Source organism: Lagenorhynchus albirostris, chromosome 8 (assembly GCF_949774975.1).
Source record: "Lagenorhynchus albirostris chromosome 8, mLagAlb1.1, whole genome shotgun sequence".
In the NCBI taxonomy this organism is placed as follows: domain Eukaryota; kingdom Metazoa; phylum Chordata; class Mammalia; order Artiodactyla; family Delphinidae; genus Lagenorhynchus; species Lagenorhynchus albirostris.
Window position 1 is genome coordinate 14,571,752 of NC_083102.1, and position 8,554 is coordinate 14,580,305.

Consider the following 8,554-nt stretch of genomic DNA (forward strand, 5'->3'; position numbering starts at 1 on the left):
CTGTGTTGGGTCTTCGTTGCTGCGCGCAGGCTTTCTCTATATGCGGCGAGCCGGGGCTACTCTTCGTTGTGGTGCGCAGGCTTCTCACTGCGGTGGCTTCTCTTGTTGCGGAGCGCGGGCTTTAGGCGCACGGGCTTCAGTAGTTGTATTTCACGGGTTCTAGAGCTCAGGCTCAGGAGTTGTGGTGCACGTGATTAGTTGCTCCGCGGCATGTGGGATCTTCCCTGACCGGGGCTCGAACCCGTGTCCCCTGCATTGGCAGGCGGATTTTTCACCACCGCGCCACCAGGGAAGCCCCTCCCTTGCATTTTATTCTCTCGCTGTCTTCAGACACCTTCTGTTGTACCTACGGGGATGTTCAGGCTTATCTATCCTAAAACATATCTTAACCCTGCCAGATACCTTTCTCTGTAGCCTCCATTATTTCCCAACCAGCTCATTCTTTTACTCTTGTTATTACCCTTCTCCATCCCCCATTTCAACAGAAAATTTCTTTTTAATGACCATGTCATCGAGTCCAAAGAGATCTTCTCAGTCCTATTGTCCCTGACATTGACCATGGCCTTCTGAAACGGCCTTCTAGGCCCTTGGTGACATCACATTTCAGTCGTTCTCCTCAGCTTTCTCTCAGAGTCTTTCCCTGCCTTTTTCATTGCCTCCTCTTCCGTTTTTTCAACATGAAGGTCTTTCTCAAGGGCCTGTCTTCAGCCCTCTTCTCTGCTTTCCTCTCTTCCCAGGCATACTCATTCACTGTTACATCTTTAGCTAATAATTCTGTGCAAATGATTTCCATATCTGTACTTTTAGCCCTACCTGCCTTATCTCCCAAGCCTGAGGCTCACCTCCACCACCCACCACTCGTGCTAACATCACTCCCTGGGTGTTGGCCCAGCTCCCCGCAGCGCATTCAACACCCAACCTTTTTCGTCCTCCACCCCAGCCTCTCCACTGGCTTCCTTTGATCTACCCTTGAACATATGGCCTCAAAACCTCTGAATCATCTTTTATTCTTTTCTCTCCTCATATTTCATGAGCTGATTTAACATCTAGAATGTGTTTCATCCATTTTCTGATTTCCCCTCAAACTCACAAAGTTTTTAGTTAAAAAAAGTTTAAATACAAAAGCAGTATGCTTGTGTTAAAAATGCAAATGATGTAATATTATTATAGTCAGATGCATTCAGATATAGAGTAACAAATGAATGTTCCTCTCCATGAAAGTGAACATTTCTCTTCAAATATTTACTCCTCAACCCCTCTCCCAATTCTATTTCTTTTCCCACTGGGAAAGTGGATTTCCAATCAATACTTTTTTTTTCATGAATGGAATTACACTATACTGTAATCTTGCTTTCTCCCCTCCCTCATGTGATAGATAGATCTTACAGGGAACAGAATAGAAAGTCCAAAAATAGACCCACATGTACATTGTAATAAATTTTGAAAAAGTATAAAATTGATTCAATGGAGAAATGATAGTCTTTTCAATAAATAGTGCTATAATAACTGGATACCTTATGCAAAAAGTTAACTTCAAACTTTATCGAGCAAAATATATAAAAGTTGACTCAGATGAGTTGTAGAGCTAAAACATTACATTTCTAGAAGGAAACATAGGAGAAAATATTTGTGACCTTGGGTTAGATAAAAATTTTCTTAGACAGGACATAAAAAGCATAAGCCAAAAAAAATTACAAATTGGACTCCATCAAAGTTAAAAACTTATGCTTTTCAAAAGATACTATTAAGAGAATAAAAAGATGGGCTTCCCTGGTGGCGCAGTGGTTGAGAATCTGCCTGCCAATGCAGGGGACATGGGTTGGAGCCCTGGTCCGGGAGGATCCCACATGCCGCGAAGCAAGTAAGCCCGTGCACCACAACTACTGAGCCTGCATGCTGCAACTACTGAAGCCCACGCGCCTAGAACCTGTGCTCTGCAACAAGAGAAGCCATCGTAGGGGCTTCCCTGGTGGCGCAGTGGTTGAGAGTCCGCCTGCCGATGCAGGGGACACGGGTTCGTGCCCCGGTCCGAGAAGATCCCACATGCCGCGGAGCGGCTGGGCCCGTGAGCCATGGCCGTTGAGCCTGCGCGTCCGGAGCCTGTGCTCCGCAACGGTAGAGGCCACAGCAGTGAGAGGCCCGCGTACCGCAAAAAAAAAAAAAAAAAAGAGAAGCCATCGCAGTGAGAAGCCCACGCTTCACAACGAAAAGTACCCCCGCTCGCCACAACTAGAGAAAGCCCACACGCAGCAGCGAAGACCCAACACAGCCAAAAATAAATAAATAAAATAATAATTTTTAAAAAATCTTAAAAAAAAAGAGAGAATAAAAAGACAAGCTATGGGGACTTCCCTGGCAATCCAGTGGTTAAGACTGTGTGCTTCCACTGCAGGGGACACAGGTTCGATCCCTGGTTGGGGAAATAAGATACTGCCTGCTGCACGGTGTGGCCAAAAAAAAAAAAAAAAAAAGACAAGCTATGGACTAAGAGAAAATATTTGCAAAAATACTTATCTGAAAAAGAGTTTATATCCAGGATATGTAAAGATACTTACAACTTGATAATAAGAAAACAATGCAATTATAAAATTAGTAAAAGATTCAAACAGGCACTTCAAGAAAGAAATATTAATGGAAAGTAAGCACATAAAATGTTGCTCAACATCATTAGTCATCAGGAAAATGCAAATTATAGACCACAACAAGGTATCACTGCATGGCTACTAGAATGATTCAAATTAAAATGACTGATAAAACCAAGAGCTAACAAAGACGTGGAACAGCCAGAACTCTCATACGTTGCTGGTGAGAATGTAAACTATTATATCCACTTCGGAAGACAGTTTGGCAGTTTTATATAAAGTTAAACATACATTTGCTACATGACGTAGCAATTCGAATCCTAGGTTTTTACTTAAGAGAAATGAAAATGGGCTCACACAAAGACCTGGAAGCAAATGTTTATAGCAGCTGTATTCATAACAGCCAAAACAAAACAGAATTGAAGACAGCCCAAATGTCCATCAGTTGGTGAGTGGATAAACAAATGGTGGTATAGCCACTCAGTGGGATACTAGTTAGCAATAGAAAGGGACAAATTACTGATGTATGCAACAACTTGGATGAATCACAAGACATTATGCTAAGTAAAGGAAACTAGACACAAAAGGCTACGTACTGTGTTATCCCATTTATATGAAATTCTGGGAAAGGCAAAGCTATAGAAACAGAAATCAGATTGGTGGTTGCCAGGGATTGGGGTAGGGGCAGGGGATAGACTGTAGGCTGGCACAAGGGAACTTTTTAGGGCAATAGGAAAGTTCCATATCTTGAATGTGGTGACAGTTACTCATGTCAAAACCCATTGAGCTGTACGTACACTTTAAAAAAAGGTAAATTTTATCTGATTGAATTATTTGGCTGAATTTACCTGTCTGAATTAAGCCTGGCTAAAAAGAAAAGAAAAGAAAGAAGGAAGGAAGGAAGGGAAAGAAAAGCAAAAGCAAAAAAAAAAAAATATATATATATATATTGAAGTGGAATTTTCTGCACCAGATGGTGAGCTGATTTTAAATTCTGATAGATAAGGCTAAATCATCCCCCCAAATGGCTGTACCAATTTACACCTCCACCACTAGAATCTGGGAGTGCCTATTTCCCCACACTGTGGCACAAATGGATATAATCAATTTTTTAAAATGTCTATTTGATGGTGAAAAACCTTATGATTCTTGATACTTCAGTCATGCACTGCTAAGATCTTATCCTAATTGGGTCTCTCCACTTGTAGTCTTCTCTCTCTCCAAATCATCTTATATATTGTTAATAGAGTAATCCTTCTTGTGCTTAGTTCTAATATCTCCAAAAATCATTAATGATACCCCATTGCCTACAAAGTTAAATCTAGACCCTTTAGCCAGATGTTTGAGTCCTTATTCTATCGCAGCTTCCCTTTTCTCTCTTCTCTGCTTCACCTAAATGTCTGTCTTATTTTTCTAGATCAGGATCTTAGTTCCCTGACCAGGGATTGTACCTGCGACCCCTGCATTGGAAGGCAGAGTCTTTACCACTGGACTACTGGGGAAGTCCCCTGAGCTCCATGTTTTTAGATTTCATAAATAAGTGAGATCATATGGTATTTGTCTTTCTCTGACATATTTCACTTAACATAATGCCCCTAAGGTCCATCCACGTTGTTGCAAATGACAGGATTCCCTTCTTTTTCATAGCTGAATAATATTCCTCTGTGTGTGTGTGTGTGTGTGTGTGTGTGTGTGTGTGTGTGTGTACTACATTTATCCATTCACCTGTTGATGAGTGCTTAGGTAGTTTCCCGGTCTTGGCTATTGTGAGGAATGCTACACTGAGCGTGGGAGTACAGATATCTCTTCACAATAGTGATTTTCTTTGGATATTCACCAAAGAGTTGTGGCGCACGGACTTAGTTGCTCCGCGGCATATGAGATCTTCCCGGACCAGGGCTCGAACACGTGTCCCCTGCATTGGCAGGCGGATTCTTAACCACTGAGCCAACCGGGGAAGCCCCTCAGCCATATTCTGAGGGAGAATTCTCCAACAATCTTACCACCAGGCAAGAAGCCTAGTTGGGCTGACGCTGCAAGGCTGGGCCCAGCAGGGCAAGCGGACTGGAGAGCAACGTGCATCCTTTTGTTAATGTGGATGATTCACAGTTTCCACTGTCCACTATAGCTTCCTGGCAATACCATACTGTCCCCAATTCACACCTTTCATAACCTGATTGGTGCAAGCATTCCAATGGGATGGCGATATCCAAAACTGCCAATTCCACGTTCCAAGGCCTTTAACCCCCCCCGGGCGTCCTCGGAGCTCGATGCCCGGCGCATAGCAGGTACTCGACAATGTTAACTCCCTCCGTTGCTTTCCTGATCCCAGCCACCCACCCTGAACTCCACCCTGCCAAATGCTGATCCTTTGACACTCTCTTCACCTCCCAAGCGCGTTGCTTTCCCTAAAAGGGCCTAAACGTGTGTGGGTCTCTCCAGCTCTGCTTCAATTCGATTCTGCAGGCGCCTTCTGCAGGCCTACTACGTGCGCGGTTTGCGGGTTTCCCAAACTCAGAGCATCCTGCATGTTCCTTTCCCAATGACCTGGACAGGAGGCAAGACCTCTAGACGGGAGGCAGGATGGGTAGAGCTGTGTGCGCCTTTTCTCGCCTCCTCTACTGCACGTCGAGCTCCTGGGAAGGGAGCCCGACCTTTCCCTCGCTTTGTCCCCGAAGGCTGTCCTACCAACGCAGGCGCCCCACTCACACCTGCTGCCCCGCACAGACTCAAGCCAGAGGAGGAGCGAGAAGCCCGTCACGTTCGCGCCGGCCAGGTTTTCCGGCTCTGACCCCTCCTCGTGGGCCTCCCTCCCGGCGGGCGCTCCCGGGGGCGGGACGCGCCGGGCCATCAGGGCGGCGGACCGGGTGTTCCGTGCGGGTCGGGGAGGCGCCGGCCGCCGGCCGGGCCCAGGCCTCCAGTGTCCCGCGCGTCCCCACCCAGGAGGCGGATCCCGGGGGCGGGCCGGGCTTCGACCCCGCGCCGCGCAGCCCCCGTGCGCCCGCGCCCCTCGCCTGCCGCCTGCAGCCCCGCAGGCAGGAGCCCGGCCGGCCGGGAGGTGGTGCTCGCCTGCCCGCGCCCGGGCCCGCGCGTTGCCGGGCAGCGGCTTGGAGGCTCCGAAGGGGGCGGAGCGGGGAGGCCGGCGTGCGGCTGGCTGCCCCCGTCCGTCCGCGGTTCCGGCCCCCGGCCAGCCCCCGCCTCGCCGGCCTCCCTCCGCGCCGGTGCGCGGCACCCCGTCCCAGCAGTCGCCGCCGCAGCGGCCGCCCCTCCCGGGCCTGAGAGCGCTAAGCCGCGAGGCCGGGCCGGGGCGCCGACCGAGACAGCCAGACGCGCGGCGCCGACGCCGAGGCGCGGCCATGGAGGGGAAGACCCGCGCCGGGGTCGCGCTGGTCCCGGGGCCGAGCGACCGCGGGCCTTCCGCCCGCCGCGCCCGCCGCCGCCGCCGCCGCCGCCGCTCGGGGCTGCTGCTCCCCGGCCTCTGGCTGCTGCTGCTGCTGGCCCGGCCGGCCTCGTGCGCCCCAGGTAAGCACCGCGGAGACCCTCCGGCGCGACCCTGCCTTCCTTCATTGCTGCTATTTTCAAAATCCGGCTTTCCCCGCCCATCCTCTTTTATTCTCCACCGCTCCCTCGCCCTCCTTTCTTGAGATGCTTTTCCATTCTTGTTGGGCCCAGCAAATAAAGACACGCAGAAAATAATACGAAAAAGCAAGCGGGTTCTGGCCAATCTTGCTGAAGGTCTGCAAAGCTATTCTGTTATCCAGGGAGCCTGTGGCGGGTCTGGTGGCTTCATCTCAGAATGTGCCTTTATTTTCCCTGCAAAACGCAGGCACTGGAATTGTATTTGTGCATGGCTATATGAATATGGTTACATCAAATTTTTGGAAATACTTTATTGTCGGGGCGAAGGGGTACATTCGGCGTGTTTGCTTGAAGACAGTATTGCATTACTCTGGGTGGCCCTGCTTCCCCCCGATGCAGGCAGCTGGCGGTGTCCCCCAGTGCACCAGGACACAAAGAACATTCAAAGAGTATCTCTTGGAAAGCGCCCTGGCCATGGATCTTTCCAGGGAAATAGCTATTGCTGTTACTTCTGCAAAGGCATTAATACAACAGAATGTGAAAATATTGTGATTCTTAAGTGTCAGGGCATGAAAGGAGTAAGGGTTGTTTTTATAATAGATGCAGTTTACTGACTGTTAGCGTGGAATTAGGAGGCATGATTTATGAAGAAGCATGTGGGCGGGTTTTGTTGTTGAGGAAATGATTTAATTCATATTGCTTCTCTGAAATGTTTATTTGTCCACCCCGAGCCTACACAGAGGATGGGTCTGGAAACCATCTCTGAGATGACATGCTGCAAGCCAGTGATTGCCCCAGCACACACACACTTGACCACTTTGGGGGCAGGAAAGGTGGAGTGAGCAGTGCGCAGAGCTGCTGCACACTGAACAAAACCAGAAAGCCATGGAAGCCACTCCAAATCCTCCCTTCTCATGGGAGCAGTGCCAGAGGACTGGCAAGTGGCTTTGGAAGGAAATGGAACACATTTGAAGGTGTCCCTGGACCTCACTGTCAGAATTATAACCAGTGCCAGATAGAGGATGGGACAAAAAAGCATAGGAAGGGACTTAAGGGATCATAGAATGGAACTGCTCCTCTGACTGAAGAGGAAACTGACAGAGAAGTGACTTGCTCAAGGTCACAGGCTAGTTGGTGCAGACTCATCTCTTTTCCATTCTCCTTATGGCTCTTAACCCGTGGACTTATGCACACCTGAGACCTCCTCATAGATTTCCCATAACTGGGTAGAGCCCTGCTCAGGGAGTTACACCAGAGCTGGGGGGACAAAATGGGTCTCTTTCATGCAGTACACAGAGTGTAAACAGCTTTGTCTGACCTAGCTCCTCAGCTCCCAGTCCTGCCTCTGAGCGTTCTAGCCTGTGTGTCCAGAGGAGCGGAGACCCAGGGCTTTCCACGAGAAGAGGTAATCATGAAGAGGGCTCTTGGCGTTAGTCAACAAAGCAAGCCTATCTGATACTCATGGATTCATCTGCTGGGGGACGTGGCAAGCTAATTGTTCCCATTTACTGAGTGCTTGCTATACGCCAGGTGCTGCATTTTACTTACATGATCCGATCACACTCATTTTACAGATGAGAAAACTAAGGCTTCAGGAGTTTAGGTTAGTTTGACTCCAGACTCTACGCATGTAACCTCTCTTCAGCTTCCCCATGTGAACATGGCCATCTGGATTTGCTGCAGATGTTGTGGATAATATAAGTAATTCTCTTGATAAATTTAGAATAAATGGAGCTGTTTGTACTGTTCCTCCATAACTTTCTCGTGGGTGCAAGTCTGTTCCTGTTCCCCCTTAAACCCCAAATACAAATATTCAACCTGGTGACTTGAAATTATATTTCCGCTCTAGAGCTGACAGCACGGAAGCAGAGACTTCTTCATGGGTTGGTGTATTGGGCTCCCCTGGTTGAGGCACGCAAAAAATAATAATCATAAAGCTGCTTCTAGGCTGGGTCATAGGATAGGAACTGAGAAGGGGAGGGACACAGCGCCGGTCCTCAAGGATCCAGGTGGAGACCCAGAGCAGCGCCTAAGCAGGTGCCGACCCCTGCACGGACTGTCCCCGGATAGGAGAGGCAGTGAGTGAAAGGGCTCCTTAAGGAAGACCTCTTAAAGGTGGCCCCGATCCACTTGAAGGCTGAGAGGAGTGATAGTGGTGGAGGGTGGCTTCCTGATGTAGGATAGCTGGGCATGGTGAGTGGCAGGTGATCCTGAAGAGATGCTGCATTTCAGTCCACGTCTTGTCTCTGTGCCACCAGGACCCTCTGGCTCCTCTTCCTGAGTGTTGTATTTTCACCATTGGAGTGGGGCTGGGGAGGCTTTGCCGAACATGCCGTGGTAGTTCTCTTTCTGAAGAGTAAGTGGTATTAGTCAGAAAGTGGCATGTCTTACTC